Below are 22,267 nucleotides of genomic sequence, written 5' to 3' on the forward strand. Positions count from 1 at the left end.
TAAGGATCGCCGCTGCTCCTCCCCTGGCCCGACTCCCGCTGTGAATGAAAACAGCGGGAGCGAGCCTCCGGCGGCGCGCAAGCGCCGCCCAGAAGGGGAGGAGTCCAGTCACGTTAATACTACGTGGCTGGACGATAACGAACCACTCTGCCGCAGTAGTATTACTGTGAGCGGTTGCAGAGTGGTTAAGCGCTGTACCCCCATTTCTTTGTTTGTTTCATATTTTCTTTTTAGTGGAAAGATTTGGTATATCAGCTTTTATTTATACATACAGTAGCATTTATTTTCGTATGCGCTGATTTACACATGACATTATACACATTTTTTTTGAGCTTCATGCCATCTACTGTTCTGGCAGTGGTAGATTTTATAATAGTAACGAGTAACTATGCAGCACAAAAATATCGGAGTAGAAGTATTGAAATCATCGAAAAAATGTAGTGAAGTAAAAGTGGAAGTAGGAGAAAAAAATTCTACTCCAGGAAAGTACAGATACCGCCTTTCGGTACTTAAGTACAGTAGTGAAGTAGTTCTACTTAGTTACTATACATCTCTGCCCATTTCAGCTCTTCATGACCAGGCCATTTTTAGCGATACAGCACTGCGTTACTTTAACTGACAATTGCGCGGTCGTGCGACACCGTATCCAAATAAAATTGATGTCCTTTTTTCCCCACAAATAGAGCTTTCTTTTGATGGTATTTGATCACCTCTGCGGTTTTTGTTTTTTGCGCTTTAAACAAAACAATTTTGAAAAAAGAACAATATTTTTTACTTTCTGCTATAAAACATATCCATTAAAAAAAATGGAAAAAATCAAATTTCTTCATCAGTTTAGGTTAATATGTATTCTACTACATGTTTTTGGTTAAAGAAAATCCCAATAAGTGCATATTGATTGGATTGTGCAAAAGTTATACGATAAATGAAAAAGTAAGGTGCTGTTAACTTAATGTGCATCTAAAAATGTGCATAAATTCAAAAAATTAATTTTTAATGAAAATTAATATTTAAATTCTTCCATGAAAACCATAAACTCATAAGATGCATAAAAAGTGAGGCTCTATTACCTACATGTGCATCTTTAACCACTTGCCGACTGCCTAACGCCGATCTACGTCGGCAGTCAGCCCCTCACAGGCAAAGTGACGTAGGGCTACGTCACTAGCTTGTGAGGATCTAGGGAGCGAGCGCGCGCCCCCGGAGGCGCGCTCCCGCTCCCGCGTGGTCACGGACCCCCCCACGCGTGTGACCAGCAGACCCGATGTCCGCCGGTCACTCGGCGATCGGCGGGGGAGAGGGAGAATGTCAGGCAGCTTGTGTAAACAAGCCACCTGTCATTCTCCTCGCTGTAAAGACACTGATCAAACGGATCTAGTATGTAGATCCATTGATCAGTGTCCTTACAGCTCAAGCCACAGCCAATCACAGTAGAAAGCACGCCCCTAGGGACACACACAGCCCCTCCCTCCCAAATAAAGTTAACCCCTTCACAACCAGTGTATTTTTACAGTAACAGTGCATATGTATAGCACTGATTACTGTAGAAATGTCACTGGTAACCCCAAAAGTGTCACAAATGTCAGTCAAGGGTCCGATCTGTCCGCCGCAATGTCGCAGTACCGCAAAAAAAATCGCAGATCGCCGCCATTGCGCGTTCAAAAAAAAACAACAAAAATGACAAAAATCTTTCCCTTTGTTAGTAAACGCGATAACTTTTGCGCAAACCAATCAAAATACGTTTTTTGCGATTTTTTTTACCAAACATATGTAGCATAAAACAAATTGGCTGAAAATTTTAAAAAATTTTGATTTTTACTTTTTTTTTGGGGGGAATTTCATATAAAAAAATGTGAAAAATATTGTTATTTTTGCAAAATTGACGCTCTTTTTTTGTTTATAGCGCGTGATCAAAAAATTGCACAGGTGATCAAATACCACCAAAAGAAAGCTCTGTTTGTGGGAAAAAAAGGACATCAAATTTGTTTAGGTACAGCGTCGCACGACCGCGCAATTGTCCGTTAAAGTCACGCAGTGCCGAATCGCAAAATACCCCCTGGTCAGGAAGGGGGTAAAATCTTCCGGGGCTTAAGTGGTTAAAGTGTCAATGTGCATAAACTTAATAAATATTTAAATTCATACATGAAACATGATAACATAAATGCATATTAAATCATATGATAAGGTGACTACTAAAAATACAAAAAAGTGCTTGAATGCGTAAATATAATGAATTGAAAAAACTCTCTAAAAAATTTGATGAATATATCGTTTTGATAAATATAACAGTCCATAAACCATAAAGGAAAGATGGTTTAATGACCCCAAACACCAACACCATGCCTGAAGAATCACTTCTTAGTAGCCATTCCACCTCGTGAATCAGTTCACACTTACGCTCACCAGAAAAGTCCCAGGTCACTCGGACCTAAACAGCCTTTTTTTTACATTTTTTTTATCTGGGATTCCAATCCAGAAAAAATGCTCTCTCTCCTCTCAGCTAACCGGAATCAATATGAAAGCAAGAGACAGGAACAAATAATAGTGCAACTCCATTTTATTATAGGAGTAAGCATCAACAAACACGCTGCAATGGTTATGCTTACAAAATAATGTGCCCAGACTGGCACCAGTTAAGAAGACAAAACCGAAATAGCACCCTCTGTGCAGCCAGAAGACAGGCTCACCCTTCACCTAACTCTCTGAGGTTGCAGCCGGTGTGCAAAAATTAAAGTGTCTACAAAGTATGGGATATTGTAATGTGATTTTTTTTTATTTTTTACTAGTAATGGCGGTGATCAGCGATTTTTAGCGGGGCTGTGAGATTGCAGCGGACAAATCTGACACTAACCTGTGACACTTTTTGAGGACCAGTGACACCAATAGTGATCAGTGCTAAAAAAATGCACTGTCACTATACTAATGACACTGGAATTGAAGGGGTTAACATCAGGGGGCAATCAAAGGGTTAAATATGCTCCTAGGGCAGTGATGGTGAACCTTGGCACCCCAGATGTTTTGGAACTACAATTGCCATGATGCTCATGCACTCTGCAGTATAGTTGAGTATTATGGGAAATGTCGTTCCAAAACATCTGGGGTGCCAAGGTTCACCATCACTGTCCTAGGGAGTCCTTTCTGAATGTGTGGGAGGTGCTTTGGCTTTGGGAGGAGAGAGATCTGTGTTCCTGCTTAGCAGAAACACAGGATCTCTGTCTCCTCTACTAGCAGAACGCAGTTCTGCCTCCCTCGAGGAGGATTGGCAGGTCCCGGAGGACATCAGGTTTGCTTGACCTGCTGATTGGCTCCCGCTGTGGCCAATCACAGTGGGAGCAGGTTGCCAGCAGCAGACATGGAAGCATGAAATGATGTACAGGTATGTGATTTCCCGCAGAAGAGCCGCAGCCCTGCAGTATATGTAGGTGGAGCAAGTGTTTAAACAGGAGCGTTTATAGGCAGAAAAAATAATGCACCAAAGGAGGACTTTATGGCCATAACTTACAATCGTAAATGCACAAAAATATGCGCATATGCTTTTGGAGTGGAGCCCCCCACCCCCCCTCTGCCCTTTTGGGAAATGTCACAGGTCCCAGGAGGCAGAAGGGCCATTCACAGGGCACAGCATGTATTTTCATGCATAGTAGGGATCTAGCTGTAAAGCCACAAAAAGTCACAGTTGGCTTCCTACAGTTAGCATGGCAGCACCAGGGACCCGAAGACTGGCAAAGAATCGGTCCAGGTGAGGACATTTCTGGATTCCTGAACAGATAAGTGTCCTTTTATTAAAAGTCGGCAGCCACAGTATGTAGCTGCTGACTTTTAACTTTCTTTTTTTTCTTTTTCTTTTTTTTTGGGGGGGGGGGGGGTAGGGGCTCAAGAACTTCTTTAAGAATATTTTTGGAGATTGGAACACTATACAGTCCAACCATTCACCATAAAGTCCAGTTTTTCTATTTTTGGGATGGTGCAATGAGTGTTACCTATAGGATGATTCGACTTCTGAGAAATTAGACAATACTCTTCAAAAATATATATTTGAACAAAATTTGATAGAGTTTAGTGTTACTTTAACACCTTTAGATGCTCTGGAACAAGGGTCTCCAAACTTTCTAAACAAAGGGCCAGTTTCTTTTCTTTCAAACTTTAGGGGGGTCGGACTGTGGCCAGTGGGAGTAGAAATCTTCCTGGCATCAGTAGACGTAAACATCGCCACATTTGGTATTAGGTGGAGGAGTAGTGCCCCATTGTTGGTATCATTAGGAGGAATAGTACCCTATTGTTTGTATCAGTGGGAGAAATGGTGCCCCATTGTTGGTATCAGTGAGAGAAATGGTGCCCCATTGTTGGTATCAGTGGGAGAAATGGTGCCCCATTGTTGGTATCAGTGAGAGAAATGGTGCCCCATTGTTGGTTTCAGTGAGAGAAATGGTGCCCCATTGTTGGTATCAGCGGGAGAAATGGTGCCCCATTGTTGGTATCAGCGGGAGAAATGGTGCCCCATTGTTGGTATCAGTGAGAGAAATGGTGCCCCATTGTTGGTATCAGTGAGAGAAATGGTGCCCCATTGTTGGTTTCAGTGAGAGAAATGGTGCCCCATTGTTGGTATCAGTGGGAGAAATGGTGCCCCATTGTTGGTATCAGTGAGAGAAATGGTGCCCCATTGTTGGTATCAGTGGGAGAAATGGTGCCCCATTGTTGGTATCAGCGGGAGAAATGGTGCCCCATTGTTGGTATCAGTGAGAGAAATGGTGCCACATTGTTGGTTTCAGTGAGAGAAATGGTGCCCCATTGTTGGTATCAGCGGGAGAAATGGTGCCCCATTTTTTGTCACTTGGCAGAATAGTGTCTTGTATTAATGGGAGGAATAGTGCACCAAGGGCCAGATAAGGGCAAGCAAAGGGCTCCGTCAACCAGATTTATTAGTCCAGGGTTCAGTATTTATAATTAGATTTTCATATCACAACATTCTTCAGTCTTCTCAATGGTGTGTCAGGGGCAGGCTAAATGATAATACTAATGACGATAGTCCTATTACACCACCTGCTCTTAGCTTTATCTCAAGTTTCTTTTCACAAAGCTTGCCGAACTTCTTAGCCGAGTAGTAGACCACTGCGTTCCTCGGTGATGACCTATCTGTCCAGGACAGGAAAATTTGGAAAATGTTTTCATGACTTTGATGCAGAGATGGTTTTCAAACAAACTACCAGCACTTTTTCTGATACATGGTTGATGGAGCATGTTTTGTATGTACATTCTGCTTGATTCTGACTTTGATGTCCATGTTGACTTTCTCCTTGGATAAAAAACACATTATTTGGTTTCTTCCAATGTTAAATTCCACCCATTAATGAATTTTTAATTGTGGGCTGAATTATCCTTCCAGCTTCGTGTTGCTTTTCGTAATGGCCTCTCTAAACTCAGTGACAGGAAATCATGTGTCATCCATACATCATTAGATCCAGTTGCTTGGGCCAACCATCGGATATTTGTCACACCTGGCCACATATGAATTTTGCCAAATCTGATAAAAGACAATTTTACTGCCAAACCAGATTTGTAGATAATGAATGTGACTGAAACAAAGGTTGTACAGTGACCATATAATGTAGACAAATTAGTTAATCATCCAGTTACATCTGCAGTCTCATCCATAGTATATATCCTATAGTAACAAATACAATGCTTCTTTGTATATGGAGACCTCTTCTCTTTGTATATTGGAAACAACATATATTACTTTCCATTGTAATTTCCTTATATATATGGGATTATTATCAGTCTTAGGGCTCTTTCACACGGGCGATCCGATCAGATCCGCCTGTCGGTTTTTTAGGCGGATCTGATGGGATCCTCCATGCAGCTCTATGGGGCAGCGGATATCAGTGGAGACACCTCCGCTGACACCCGCTGCCATCCGTATCCGATCCTGTCCGTGAAATCTGGACGGATGGAAACCCTATTTTTCCATCCGTTCAGGGATCAGATCGAATCGGATGAGAGCGGATAGGCGGTCCGCTCTCATCCGATCCCCCATAGAGAGCAGCAGGAGCTGAGACACCTCCCTCTCCGCACTGCAAGCGAAGACGGAGCTGTCATCCGCCGGCTCAGCGGGGATCGGCGGATCGATCCCCGCTGAGCAGCACGGATCCACCTACGGAGGCGTACCGTGTGAAAGAGCCCTTATAAGAAGTCTTTTCATTATATGCAACATCATAAAGCCAAGTATTAGTTTCTGCCAGTACCTGTGAATTTGACTATTTTTCTGGTATCAATGACATTTAGGGTGTAAAGCTGGACATAGATTCTCATTCCTGCAACCACAGGTTGCAGGGAAGAAAATAGTTTATTCCACCATCAACACAGTCAGTGTTGATGGAGGAATCCCTCCCACGGAGCCATTGCGTTCTCCCGATGGGGAGCCTTTCCATGTGATTATTACAGTGATTACACAGTGAAAATCGACATGCTGGTTGTACCCAAGCCGATTGATGGATCGACTTGGGTAAGATCAGCCTGCCCATGCATTGTTCAAATCTTGGGCCGGCCGGTACCTGCTGAACCAGTCAAGATTCGAACCGCCTTTGCTTGGCTTAAGTTACCCACAGAGAAATGATATGCATTATCCAATATATCGGAAGCAGACAATTGCTCCTATAATGCTTTGTCCTCAGGCCCCTTCTATTCTCTATTTACACCTCCCCTCGGGGTCAGTTGATAATCTCCCATGGTTTCCAGTGCCATCCCTGTGCTGTCAACACCCATATCTATCTCTCCACTCAACTCACCCCCTCCGTCTCCTCATGCATCTCTAACTTACTAGTTTACATATTTGCATGAATGTCGCTCCATTTTCTCAAATCGAATTCTTTTAAAACAACATTATTTACTTCCTTCATGCTAGAGTACTGGGGTGAATCCTAGACTCTGACCTCTCTTTTTAGGCCGCACATACTATCACTGTCCAGATCGCGCTGTCTCCATCTTCACAATATTTCCAAGATTGGTTCATCCTTACCAAATGACACCACAAAGCTTTTAGTTCACTCCATTTTTGTCTTCCACTTTGACTATTGTAGCTCCCTCCTTTTGGACCTACATCTGCACAGCAGTGGTGTATTTAGGTTTTGTGCTGCCCTAGGCCTGACTAAACTTGGGCACCCCCTAATTTAAATATGACCCACCCCTTCCTGTAAAGGCCACACCAATTCCTGTTTATGACCCACCCTGTCATTTGTAAACCACAGGCCACAACCAATAGTCTAATAATGCCCATCAGTGTAGCCTCATCAGTTTCCATCCATGCAGCCTCATCAGTGGCCTTTAGTACAGCCCCATCAGTGCCCATTAGTGCATCATATCAGTGCCCATTAGTTCATCATATCAGTGCCCATCAGTGCTGACTTATCAGTGCATCTCATCAGTGCCGCCTCATCAGTGCAGCCTCATCACTGGCCATCAGTGCAGCCTATTAGTGCCCATTAGTGGAACATATCAGTGCAGCCCCATCAGTGAAACTTATCATTGCAGCCTCATTAGTGCCCATCAGTGCAGTTTATCAGTACCCACCATTGCGCCTCATCAGTGGAAATCAAAGCAGCATACTAGTGCCCATCAGTGCAGCCTATTAGCGCCCATCAGTGCAGCATACCAGTGCTGCCTTATCAGTGTAGCCCCATCAGTGAAGCTTATCAGTGCCACCTCATTAGTGCCTCCTGGACCTTGCCCTCTGGCCCAATTTGCCCCATAGGACTGGCACTATACTAAAAGTGTAGCGCAAGCTGGCAGGGACCCTTTTCATGCGGAAGCTGGGAGGAGGCTGTTTTTTTCCGTGTGGGGGGCAGCTTTTTGCTGCCCCCCTTCAAAGTGCCGCCCGAGGCCTGGTCCTTGCTGGCCTAGGCCAAGATACAGCACTGCTGCACAGGCTATTCCACTTTTAGTCTATCGTAAATGCTATATAAAGAGAGAGCTGCGCTAAATTGATATGCCTGCCAGGAAACAGGATGAGAAAACCACAAATACCAGAATCACCCAGTATATAGCAAATCAATCAAACATCGGTGGTAGCCATTTAATTGGTGCAATAATAAATACAAAATAAATACAAAAGTCCATCAAATAAAGAAAGTCCAGTGAGGAATGATTAAGGCAAAGAAGGTATCCAGTGTGGAAAGGAAATCCTTCACCGCTATTGAGTGCACATATCCACAGTCCGTGCCGCATGCATAGGTCTCACACCAGGCTTACCAGAGCTCAATAGGCAATGAGCATGTCACACACTCCATCCACTGTGCAAGCTGGCCGGTATTAGGGGACCCAATCAGCGTAGCAGGGAAGCCTCACTATGTCGCTGCCTCTACCTCCACGATACACTCGCTCCAAATGGAACAGGGTACCCAAGAAAATAACAGCTGCCCCTTGGAGACAACACTCCTTTCCCAGCAAGGAGTGTTGTCTCCAAGGGGCAGCTGTTATTTTCTTGGGTACCCTGTTCCATTTGGAGCGAGTGTATCGTGGAGGTAGAGGCAGCGACATAGTGAGGCTTCCCTGCTACACTGATTGGGTCCCCTAATACCGGCCAGCTTGCACAGTGGATGGAGTGTGTGACATGCTCATTGCCTATTGAGCTCTGGTAAACCTGGTGTGAGACCTATGCATGCGGCACGGACTGTGGATATGTGCACTCAATAGCGGTGAAGGATTTCCTTTCCACACTGGATACCTTCTTTGCCTTAATCATTCCTCACTGGACTTTCTTTATTTGATGGACTTTTGTATTTATTTTGTATTTATTATTGCACCAATCAAATGGCTACCACCGATGTTTGATTGATTTGCTATATACTGGGTGATTCTGGTATTTGTGGTTTTCTCATCCTGTTTCCTGGCAGGCATATCAATTTAGCACAGCTCTCTCTTTATATATCTGATTTAGTGACTCCCACTACAGCTGCTGCTTGTTTGTTTAGGCTTAGCGCGATTATTACTTTTACCTATCGTAAATGCTGTTGCCAGACTCATCCACCATGCCAAGTGCTCAGTGTCCTCCACCTATACCTGCCAATCCCTCCATTGGTCTCAAACTAGCAGAAACATACAAACCCATCCAATTCTGCCCCAAGCTACATCACCATCCTTGTCTCAAAATATTGCCCAAGCTGTTTTCTTTGCTTCTCTCCAGACCTCCCCCTCTCTAGCCTCCCCATAACCTCCTCCCATGCTCCTCTCCAGGATTTCTCCAGAGTCTCCTCTGGAACTCCCTCTTCCAATTCATCCAGCTATCTTCTTCTCTGTCCACCTTCGGGTGATCCTTGAAATTTAATTTCTTTAGGGAAAACCACCTCTCCATAACAACTGGAATTTTACCTTCTTCATCAGCTCATCCACCACAAATATTACCTTTTGTATCACCTGTCTCTCTGTTTAACTTATTAGCTCTCCTATGACTCTTGAATTGTATTGTAACTGTACTGTCTCCCTCTTGTAAAGGACTGCGCAAAATGTTGGTGCCATATAAATCCTATATAATAATAATGTTTAGGTTGTCATTGGCCTAGCAGATAACCAATGTAAAAAGAAAAGCCTATTTCTCCTGATATTCTATTTTTCAGCACAAAGGATCTCTGAAAATCAAATAACAAAAAAAGTTTGTTTATTCATTTTTAGAGGAAGATAACAAGACAGATATGAGTACAGTCTGCGAAACGTTTTCTGTTTGCATTCACAGTTACATTTTTGGACAAGCTTTTGGGGCCTAACCTTCTTCTGCTGGCCCTGAAACTTTGTGCTGATTTAAAGCGGTGTTTCAGCCTCCCCCCCCAAAAAAAAAATTCAAAGTCAGCAGCTACACATACTGTACACATACTGTAGCTGCTGACTTTTAATATTAGGACACTTACCTGTTCTGGAATCCAGCGATGCTGGCACCGCAGCCGATGTTTCCATCGGCTGTCGGGTGCTGCAGCGGCCATTACTGGTAAGGGAACCCGGCAGTGAAGCTTCACGAGCGGGTCCCTACTGCGCATGCGTGAAGCACGCTGTGCCTTTGGATTGACTCAGCGGCGGTGGAAGGAGGAGGGGGCCAAACATCAGAGGGACAGTGCCGCGGCGCCGTCTCCTGGAAGTGGGGGAAGCGTACCTGTCAAAAACAGGTCCCCGTTCCCCCCTCCTCCCTGAAAGGTGCCAAAGGTGGCACCGGAGTGGGGAGGAAGCAAATGAGCGGAAGTTCCACTTTTGGGTGGAGCTCCGCTTTAAAGTGGAGCTAAACCCTCCTATCCTTTACATCCAAGGAAGCTGCCATCTTAGCCTCTGTTTGACCTGCAACTGCCTTGATACTGCACATGTGATCAGTTATGACTCCAGCCATTTGGTGGTTAGACAGTTTGGTTGAGAGCACAAGCAAATGTGACAGTTAGCAATACTGGCATTCCAGGAATGTAACTTCTTTTGAGACCGTTAAATCAATGGGTTTAGTTCTGGTTTAAGGCCTGGTTCACACACTTGAGATAGTTATTGCAGGTGCAGGAATTGCAATCGCAACTATTCGCAGCCAAAACGCGCTGCTCTTTCAAAATGTGCAGGGCTGGCATTCATTCTTAACGACTCCCCCGTGCATCTAAAAATGCACCATGCCATCTCCTTGCCGCTGCATTTTAATACTGCCGCAGAAACCTTTTTCTTGCATGAAACACAGCCACAGCAGCCATTCAAATGAATGGACTGCCGTGCCCACATAAAACCAGATCGCAGAGCCACAATAGTGTGAGCCAGGCCTAACTGATAACCGTTTTCTTTATTTTTACCTGGTGATCCAGGCAGTAACATACTTCCTGTCTAAAGCCCCGTACACACGAGTCGAAATTCGGCCGGGAATTTTCGTTCGATGACCGATCTGCCGATTTTCGGCTTGTTAGTATGATGCTTCCGACAACCGACTCCGACTTTTCGGCCGAAAAAATCCTGGTGTGCAGGCTATACAATTTTTGTCGACCATCAAAACACGTCCGATTTTCGTCTCATTAGTACAGATTTCGATGGGGAAAAATCTTATGAGCAAGACTAGGCATGCTCAGAGAGAAAGAACACTAAAGAAAGCAATTCAACACATGACATCACTTCTGAAGTAGAATTCTGTCATACGGGAAAATTCATGTGCAGTCTAGAGCACATTCCAACCAACAGACACCACTCTGGACAAAAAACGGACGACCGGTCGCAGGAAATTCGTTGCGTGTGTACGAGGCTTTAGGGTGTCTCCACTCTGGATGGAGGAGCAGTGGAGACACCCTTGGACAGCAGCATTGTCTATCTGGGGAAAGGGTAGTGTTAGATGGACTATCAGATTTAGATGGATTTGACTAACAAACTTAAAGCGGAGTTCCGGGCACAAAAACAATATTTTTTTTTTGTGCCCCTCCGCTAGGTATGCCTCACCTGAAAAGGAATTGGATAGTTATTTTTTATTTTTTTTGTTTACTTACCTTGCAATTGAAGATCGAAGATACTCACCTCAGAGTACTTCCTCCCTCAGAGCCGCGGCTCACCCCGTCACTTCCTGTCTCTCTATGATTCCTGGGAGCTGAACGTCATAGCTCCCAGGAATCAATGCGACGGCACCGGCCCCGCTCGTCACTTCCGGGCGACGCCGCATTCCCCTGCTAAACAGCTTCTGGGCATGCCCAGAAGCTGTGGAGGAATGCGGCGCCGCACCGGAAGTGACGAGAGGGGCCGGTGCGGCGCATTCTGGGAGAAGAAGACGCGGAAGAAGACACAGAAGAGGACCGCGCCGGCTTCAGCTGCCCACAAGAGAGATGGAAACGCTGTGGAAGAAATTTTATAAGTAAGTATTTCTTCTAAAAGGTAAGTGCGAACCGGGACAGATCAGAGGCTAGCCATTGTGGAATGTACTAGCCCTGACTGTCCCGGGGGTATGTTTATTAAAAAATGACATCTGTGCCCGGAACTCCGCTTTAAGCCAAAATACAACACTTTTTAAGAAGTTACAGAAACCTTTTTTTATTGTCCTTTTGGGATAAAGGTTTTACATAAATTAATAAAAGCTGATCATTTTATGTACTCCTGTCAGTGTCAAATGTTTTTTCTCAACTTTTCAACTGCCACTTTTTCTGGACAGCTGGTTACTTAAAAAAAGTTAAAAAAATAACTGACTTTGGGGTTGATTTACTAAAACTGGAGAGTGCAAAATCTGGTGCAGCTGTGCATGGTAGCCATTCAGCTTCCATTTTTTTGGCAAAGGTTAACCACTTGCCAACCACGCTATAACTGAGTGATGGCTACAGTGCGGCCTGCCAGTTCTGGGAGGGTGTCATATAAAGTCCTCCCGTGATTGTGCCCACTGTCTGGACACAGCTGGTCACAGATCGGGGTAAAGAGCCAATTAGTGTCTCTTTACCAAGTGATCAGCTGTGTCCAATCCAAGCTGATCACGATGTAAACACGAGCCAATTATTGGCATTCCTTTCCTAAGGCTGGCCATACATGTTCAACTTTTGTTGTACAATTTTCTGGTAGATCTACCACAAACCACATAATGTGAGGTCAAAGCTAAACAACACATTCACTTGTATCTAATTAGGCAGGCCTTCATACTACATACTTGAAGGTAAATTTCAAGAAAATTGGACAGAAAATTGTAAGAAAATTGGATCATGTATGGCCAGCCTAAGGCTGACAGCATGAGGAGAGGAGAGCTGATAACCAGCTTGGGTGAAAGGGAAATCTACACATCAGTGTCCTGATTATCAGTGCAGTTCCAACAGTGCCATCCAATGCTGCCAATGAGTGTCCACCAGTGCAGCCAATCAGTGCTCATCAGAACTGCCAATCGGTGCCCATCAGCGCAGCTAAACAGTGTTTATCAGTACTGCCAATCAGTGCTGCCAATCAGTGCTCATCAGTACTGCCAATCAGTGCCCATCAGTACTGTCAATCAGTGCTCATCAGTACTGCCAATCAGTGCCCATCAGTGCTGCCAATCAGTGCCTCCTTATCACTGCCGTCTATCAGTGCTGCCTATCAGTGCCCATCAGTGCCACCTATCAGTGCCCATCAGTACCGCTTATTAGTGCCCATCAGTGCTGCCTACAAGTGCAGCCTCATCACTGCCTCCTTATCAATGCCCATCAGTGCAGCCTATCAGTGCCGCCTCATCAGTGCCCTTCAGTGCAGCCTCATCAGTGCACATCAGTGAAGAAGAAAAATTACCTGTTTGCAAAATTGTATAACAAACTATAAAAAAAAACTTTTTTTTTTTCAAAATTTTTGGATTTTATATTCATTTAGCAAAAATAAAAAATCCAGTGGTGATTAACTACCACCAAAAGAAAGCTCTATTTGTGTGAAAAAAAAAAAGATTTCATATGTTTTTTTACAGTGTTGCATAACCGTGCGATTGGCATTCAAAGTGTGACAACGCTAAAAGCTGAAAATTGGCCTGGGCAGGAAGGGGGTAAAAGTGCCCTGTAGGCAAGTGGTTAATTCAACAGCTGCACCAGACTTTGCACTCTCCGATTTTGGTAAATCAACCCCTTACTGGCCAGATCACCAGGTGAAAATAAAGGCAAAAAGCTTAAAAAAGAAAATTATATGAGCCACCACATTTAAGAATTGGTAATATAATATTTTCAATTGTTGGTTTCGGGTTTAAGCATAGAGAAAAAAAGAAAGATTTTTCAACGGTAACTTCATCAAACCGATAAAACGTCTACAGCTAACTTTTTTTTTCGAAATTCTTATGATAACCACTTAAAGACCGTTGGCTCTGGTTGGCTCTGTCCCGCGAAATGACGTAACTGAACATTGCTTCGCGGGGGTGCGTGCGCACCCATTCGCCACAGGGGAAGCCGATCAGCGGGTCCGGCGGCCGCGATGTCCACCAGGCACCCTCGATCGCTCCGCGTGGAGACAGAACGGCGGTCTGCTGTTATAAACACTGCAGACCGCTGTTCTGTCAGTTATGAACACAGGGATCCTATGTTCCCCTTATTTGAGAACACAGCTCTCTGTGTTCATGCAGAAAGCCTGTCCCCCCCACAGTTGGAAAGCACCCCCCAGGGACACATTTAACCCTTGATGGCCCCTGGTTTTTTACTTTTTGCGCTATAAATGAAAAAACAGCGTCAATTTTGCACAAATAACAATATTTTTCACATTTTTTTATATGAAATCCCCCCCGCCAAAAAAAAGTAAAAATCTAAATTTTTTAACATTTTGGGCCATTTTTTTTTTTACCATATGTTTGGTCAAAAAAATCGCAAAAAGCGCATTTTGATTGGTTTGCGCAAAAGTTATTGCGTTTACTAACAAAGGGAAAGATTTTTGTTGTTTTATTTTTTAACGCGTAATGGCGGCGATCTGCGTTTTTTTTTTGCGGGACTGCGACATTGCGGCGGACAGATCGGACCCTTGACTGACATTTTTGACACTTTTGGGGGGACCAGTGACATTACTACAGTAATCAGTGCTATACATATGCACTGTTATTGTAAAAATGACACTGGCAGGGAAGGGGTTAACTTTATTAGTGATCATAGGGTTAAGTGTGTCCCTAGGGGAGTGATTCTAACTGTCAAGGGGCGTGGCTTGTGATGTAACGACAGAAACATACAATCCTACATAGCAGGATCATATGATCTCTGCAGTTAGATCAGGGAGAATGACAGGCGGCTTTGTTTACATCAGAGGGAGGGGCTATGTGTGTCCCTAGGGGCGTGATTCTAACTGTGATTGGCTGTGGCTTGAGGTGTAGGAACAGTGATCAATGGTCCTACATAGTAGAACCGTGTGATCACCATTCCTACACAGGGGAGAATGACAGGCGGCTTGTTTACATCAGCCGCCTGCCTTTCTCCCTCTCCACCGACAATCGCGAGTGACCGGCGGACATCGGGTCCGCCGGTCACACGAGCGGAGGGGGTCCGTGACCACGCGGGAGTGGGAGCGCTCGCTCCCTAGACCCTCGCAGGCTAGCGACGTAGCCCTACCTCGCTCTGCCTGTGAGGGGCTGACCGCCGACGTAAATAGTCGTGCGGCGGTCGGCAAGTGGTTAAAAAGAACGGACAAAAAAACTGAACTGACGGTGTGAAAGGACCCTTTGTCATTTTGCCAAGGCACCCCTGAAGAAACCTCAAGGCACCCCAGGGTACCTGGACACCCTGGTTGAAAAACGCTACCCTACACTGATGTTCCTTTTTACAAAGTGTGAAAATTAGTATCGAAAGAAGAAAAGAAATGCATAGCTATGGCAATGAGCGCCCTTCAGCTGTTCCCAGACATACGTCCCAATGCAGAGAACAGAAGGCACTTTTATCATGACGTGTCCGGACAGTGTGACCCCACTTGCTGATACAATAGACAGGTATAGGCTGTGTATTGAGCTATCTGTGTACACATTGTGCGTCTTTTTGGGTTGGTGCTGGAAGCCCAATAACCGAATATTCACAGCACGGTGCTTATAAAAAAACCCTTTTCATACATTGCACAGAAGAACAGTTGTTTGAGGGCCCAAACCTCTCCCCTCCCAACCTCACATCTCTTCCCATCTGGGGAGGCTTGTCTGTTTGAAATATATGGAGGCCATAGTGAAACACAGGCAGTCTTAATGAAAGCGAGGATTGACGACTAGTGTTTAGATGCAGCTCTGGGCTGGGATTCAAATGCAGCTCTGAAGTATGGTCTGTGACTGAACTCCTGTGGGGAGTCAGGGCAGCATATCATCAAGGAGATCTCTGTAACCCGCTGACGCCAGCAGCACTCAAGGGCTGGAGCAACCTTCCAAGCAGAATACACAGACACAGATGTGACCATTATACGTGAAGCTCTGTGTAAACCAAGATGCTTTATTCCTCAATGCATCCAGGAGGAGCGTCTCTTTTTTTTTCTTCCTTTTTCTTTCTTAAGGGCATTGCCGGCACGTCAACTGTGTAGGCTGCCTTCTCGCAGATGCCAATAAATCCCTATGTATTCAAGCAGCGGGAGTATAAAAATGTTTATTTCCCTCAAACAATAAGCAATTAGGCTGAACAAACAGGCCCGCACGTCTTTTTTTTAAGTACCCGTAGACTGTACTGCTTGCTGAGATAATCTGTGTGCTGTTGTCAAGTGCAGTGAATGTGTATTATTCCAACACGGGCTTAGACAACCTGTGGAGCTACAGCTGTTGTGGAGCTGCAAGTCCGGCTTTTCGGAACTTGTAGTACCACGGTTACTAAAGATCCATGGACAGTTTCGAGGCTTTAAAAGCAATGCTTAAATCTGGACAACAATGGAAATCTGAGCCCCTAAGATTGAGGAATTATTAAAACGTTACTAAACCCACAACAGTAAAATTAGTCTGTATATGCAGTAAAGAATGCATAAAGCAATAGAATATTTCAATCAATATAAACCAATTAAAACGTTTAGGAGCACTCCTTATTAATATCTGGATAACACCACGTGTCTTTTCAAACTGTGAGTCATAACAAAGTTCGGCAATCAATTACATGTTGATTTGTTCCAAATTAATTGATCGATAAAAGTGCCTTCTCCACACCGTGTGTGCACCAATTCCCAATAAAAATTGCACTCACCAGAAATCTGGTTAACCAATGCCTGGTATCAATAACTCTAAGGCCCCTTTCACACACTCCGTCTGTCGGACGGAGTCCGTTTTTCTCAGTGGGGGATCCATCTGCCAATCCCCCGCTGAGCAGGAAGATGACAGCTGTGTCTCCGCGCTGTGTGCAGAGACACAGCTGTCAGTTCCCCATGCATCTCTATGGGAAAATCGGATGGGAACGGACCGATCCGCTGGACGGATGGAAAATAGGGTTTCCATCCGTCCAGATTTGACGGATCGGATCGGGTATCAGCAGACGTGTCTACGCTGACATCCGATGCCCCATAGGGATGCATGGGGGGACCGTTCAGATCCGCCAAAAAAACGGACAGGCGGATCTGAACGGTCCGCCTGTGTGAAAGAGCCCTAATAGGGAAATTCGTTAGAGAAGCTCAGGTGAAGGTTGGCTAATCAGATATAGGTACCTACTAGGTATCGACCGATTATTGGCAAAGCCGATATATCTAGGGCCGATATGCACTTTCCCCGATTTATCGGAATCAGCCACCAAGGTGACCGATATTGTCGATATTTCGGGAAAGTGCTTGTACCGGAGTGATGAATGCATCTAGAGGCATCACCAGGTACCGGTGTCCATTGCCGACGGTCGGCTGTCTTGTAATGACAACGGATGTAGCTGAGAAGCCGCTTGGCTGTCATCACAAGGAGCGGGAGGGGACGCCCCCCCCTCCTGCCGCCTTCCCCGGCTCACCCGGGTCTCCTGTCCCCCCGGGAGACCCGGGCAACCAGCCTGGACGGCTGCCGAAGACCCGATCAAAGCCGCATTTGGCTCTGATCAGGTCTCCATGTAAAAATCCGGACGTGATGTCATGACATCACTTCCGGGTACTCTGCGCTAGATTAAAAAAATGACAGCATTCAAAACAGCCAAACTTGGCGTTTTGAATGCTTTTAAGTGCAGCGGAGGGGTTTGGGGTCCTTTAGATCCCCAAATCCCTCCACAAGAGTACCTGTCAAATGATAAAAATAAAAAAAAACATTTTTTTAAATGTACAAAAATATCGGCCGATACTGATATGCAATGGCCAAAATATCGGTATCGGCAACGAAAAACCGATATCGGTCGATCACCAGTACCTACATACCAAAATGTATGAGAAAGCATGTAGGAAGAGGAGAAAAGGGGGGCTAGATGGGGGACTTTAAGGGTACCGTCTAATGACCCATAGTATTGAAAAACAAACTAGCATAATATATATTAAAAATTCCAAAATTTTTATTACACACATGCAAAATTATATAGTACATAGACAAACTGAGTGTACACAGACACTGAGCAATAAAACTGTATATGTATAATTAATATGAACCAACTATCATATCATAGGTAATACCCTCACTGACTACTAATTGTACAGTCAGGTAAATGCAGCTGCTGTGATGCCCAAATTGCCTGACATGTTTTGCGGAGACCCGCTTCCTCAGGGGCGTGGGGTGGTGCAAGATTGATACAGTATACATATACTAAATATAAAAAAAGACACAAAATAGGTGCAAAATACTGAATACGTCCTTGGGTTTCAGTGGTTATCATTGTTTGCAGCCGGTGATTCTCTACAATGCAGAAGTGATCCGATGGCTAATTAGCCACTTGATCACTTCTCCTGGTGGCAGAAGGGGGTCCCACCCCCCTCCCGCCGCCGCTGCCTCTCCCAGGCTCTCCAGTCCCATCGCGGAGACTGGGAGTGACGCGGTCGGCGGCGATGGCTGCCTGGTACAGAGAGAGAGGAACTGACGTCCTTACCCTCTCTCTGTAACCCTGGAAACCGGGAGCAACAAGTATTCGTCACTTACAGTTCCGCCCCTGTGTTTACCTGGCCACCAGCGGCCAGGAAAGCAGCCAGTCAGACTGATCTCGGTCTGATCGGCTGCATGGGGGGCCAGAGGAGGGATTTGGGGTCTAATAAACCCCAAATCTCTCCATAAAGAGGATCTATCATGGCCCATGCTGCCACAGGGGATGTTATTCATCCCTTGTGATAGCAATAAAGTTTGTAAAAAAAAGAAAAATTAAAAAAAAGTGTAAAAAAACATTTTGTTATACAATAAAAAATTAAAAAAATTTAAAGTGCCCCGTCCCACCGTGCGTACGAGCAAATGCGAATGCATACATTACTCACGCACGCTTAGATACAACGAGATCACACCACACATGTGAGGTATTGTCTCGAACGTCAGAGCGAGAGCAATATTTATAGCACCAAACTTCCTGTGCAACTCTAAACTGGTAACCTGTAAAGACGTTTAAAATGTCGTCTATGGAGAATTTTAGGCACTGTAGTTTGCTGCCATTCCACGGGCAGGCATCATTTCAAAGCAAGGCATGTTGGGTATCTATTTACTCGATGTAACATCATCTTTCACATTATACAAAAAAATTGGGCTTACTGCTTTCTTTTTTTTTTATTTATGAATGTGTTTTTTTCCAAAAAAATTGAGTTTGAAAACCGCTGCACAAATACTGCGTAACTTAAAAAATTGCAACACGCACCATTTTATTCTATAGGGTCTGGGCTAAAAAAAATATATAATGTTTTTGGGTTCAAAGTGGTTTTCTAGCAAAAAAAAAGTTGATTTTTACATGTAGGAGTGAAGTTTTTAGAATAGGCTTGGGAAGGAGGTGGTTAAGGATTGCAGGAGCTCCGCTGTCACTTAAACTCACCACTACCACACCGCTGGATCCTTTCTACTCCTCATTTCTCATTCTCTGGCCTTTATTGCCCTTCTCCCACCACCTTCTAATCTCATGTCTCCCCAAACTAAACCACATGGGATTTAATCTTACTTTTTCTCTGCGACATCCTTTGACTCCTGCATTCAATCACAAGGGGGGGAACCTCTGGGGAGTCTAGGATGGAAAAAGACTTGGGGGTACTGGTAGACAACAGGCTTGGCAGTGGCATGCAATGCCAAGCAGCTGCAAGCTAAGCCAACAGAATACTGGGATGTATAAAAAAGGGGATTCACTCCAGAAATAAAGAGATTATTCTCCCGCTCTACAAGACTCTGGTCCGACCACATCTGGAGTATGCTGTCCAGTTCTGGGCACCGGTCCTCAGGAAGGATGTGCTGGAATTGGAAAGAGTCCAGAGAAGGGCAACAAAAATAATTAGGGGAATGGAGGACATCAGCTATGAGGAAAGACTACAAGCACTGAACCTATTCTCTCTGGAGAAGAGACGATTGAGGGGGGATATGATATCAATGTACAAATGTACTGGCGACCCTAGCATACGGAACAAACTATTCAGAGAAAGGGAATACAATAAGACACGTGGCCACTCACTAAAACTAGAGGAAAGGCGGTTTAACCTTAAAATGCGTAAGAGGTTCTTCACTGTAAGAGCGGTAAGGATGTGGAATTCTCTTCCACAAGCAGTCGTATCAGCAGGGAGCATTGATAGTTTCAAAAAACTATTAGATGGGCACCTTAGAGACCACAACATACAGGGGTATACAATGTACGGTTAAAAGCAAACACACACACACATCATAGGTTGAACTGGATGGACTGATGTCTTTTTTCAACCTCACTAACTATGTAACTATGTAACAACAGCGCATATACCAAAGGACCCACCGATACTTCTCCCCTGGGCTTTTAATGAATCCCTAACAACACTAGCCTTTACAGGACTTGCCATTTTCAGGCCCTTCCATTAAAGCCAGACATATAAATAATGTCCTCCATCCCTAACTGTGACAACCTTTAAGTGGATGTACACCATCACATATACCCAGTGAAGTGAACAGATTTAGATGATACACAGAGATGTAACAAATCTCCCTACATAAGTTTTACATGTATATCTGCTGTCATCAGCTTGCTATATTCTTTAGAAAGTGCACATTGTGTTAGATTTGATTTTTCCTGTTTCAGCAGTGGGTGTGGAGTCCTGACATACACTGGGTGACAGCTGATTATTGGAAAGGCACCCCCCCCCCCCCCTCCACATAAGCAGAGGAATGAAGATACTTGCAGAGCCATGCTGTGAATAGGCAAGCTCTCTGCTAATCTTTTTATAGTACCCACCCTGACACACATTTCCAACTGATTTTATCTCCAGTGTTGAAGAGCTTGTCAGAAGTTATTATGCTGATATAACAGAGGAATGGAGCAGCAGAAAGACACAAGACTTAGGGTTTTTGAGAAAGATAAGTAAACACTACAGATATATGTGCCCAGGTCAATTTTCATTAATCCGGTTTACATCCACTTCAAGGTGACACCTCTCTTATCTTCATACCCCTCATTTATTTAACAGTTTATATTTACTAAAACAATTGCATTTCCATATTCTATGTACTGTGGAAGACCAAATATAGTGACTGCAGGCTCCTGGGTTTTGTAATACTTTAAATGAAGCAAAAGCAGTTCTCTAAAGCAGCGTTTCTCAACCTATTTTTTTTCAATCACAGCACCTTTTGAGTTAATGCAAAATCTTGAGGCAGCTTAGTATAAAATTGGGACCCTTACCACATAAGAAGCCCCCCACTTTTCACATCAGAGTCCTCAGTCCCCTCCTTTCACATCAGAGTCCTAACCCCCGCATCTGTGGCAGTATGGCAGAGGGTGAGAGGCAAAGCAAGATAACTGGAGGTAGACTTCCGTTCCCTTTTAAATGCTGGTCAAGGAAAGTGGATAGATAGCACTGGACCCATATAACTAGCCCTGATGAAGCGAGAGGTTTTGGGCCCCCAAAACACATTGGCTATTTTTTGGATTGTTTTTGAAAGGGTTAATATATAGGTGCTGCCTGTATATATTTCACTTTTTGGATTGCACCCCTGACTTTTAATAGAATAAAAATGTTTCTGGACCTCTTAGCAGTGGTGTGGCACTTCAATTCAAATTCTCTTTTTAACCGTTTGCCGACCGCCACACGACTATATACGGTGGCAGTGAGCCCCGGCCAGGCAAAGTATCGTATATATACGTCACTAGCCTGCCACTTGCTTGTGAGCCAATAGCGGGCGAGCGCGCGCCCGCGGAGGCGCGCTCCTGTCCGGCTCGTTCCCTAGCAAGCCCGTGCGTGTGACCGGCGGACCCGATGTCCGCCGGTCACTCGCGATCGTCTGCCGCGAAGGGAGAAAGGCAGGCGGCTGATGTAAACAAGCCGTCTGTCATTCTCCCCTGTGTAGGAATGGTGATCATACAGTTCTACTATGTAGGACCGTTGATCATTGTTCCTACACCAGTAGCCATGTCCAATCACAGTGAGAAGCACGCCCCTAGGGACACACTTAACCCCTCCTTCCCCAATAAAAGTAACCTCTTCCCTGCCAGTGTCATTTTTACAGTAACAGTGCATATTTATAGCACTGATTACTGTAGTAATGTCACTGGTAACCCCAAAAGTGTCAAAAATGTCAGTCAAGGGTCCTATCTGTCCGCCGCAATGTCGCAGTACCGCAAAAAAAATCGCAGATCGCCGCCATTATGGGTTAAAAAAAAAACACAGCAAAAATGACAAAAATCTTTCCCTTAGTTAGTAAACGCAATAACTTTTGCGCAAACCAATCAAAATACGCTTTTTGCGTTTTTTTTTTTGCCAAACATATGTAGCATAAAACAAATTGGCCAAAAATGTTAAAAAATTTAGATTTTTACATTTTATTTTTTGGGAATTT

This window comes from Pelophylax lessonae (assembly GCF_965119305.1).
Source record: "Pelophylax lessonae genome assembly, chromosome: 4".
NCBI classification, from domain to species: Eukaryota; Metazoa; Chordata; class Amphibia; order Anura; family Ranidae; genus Pelophylax; species Pelophylax lessonae.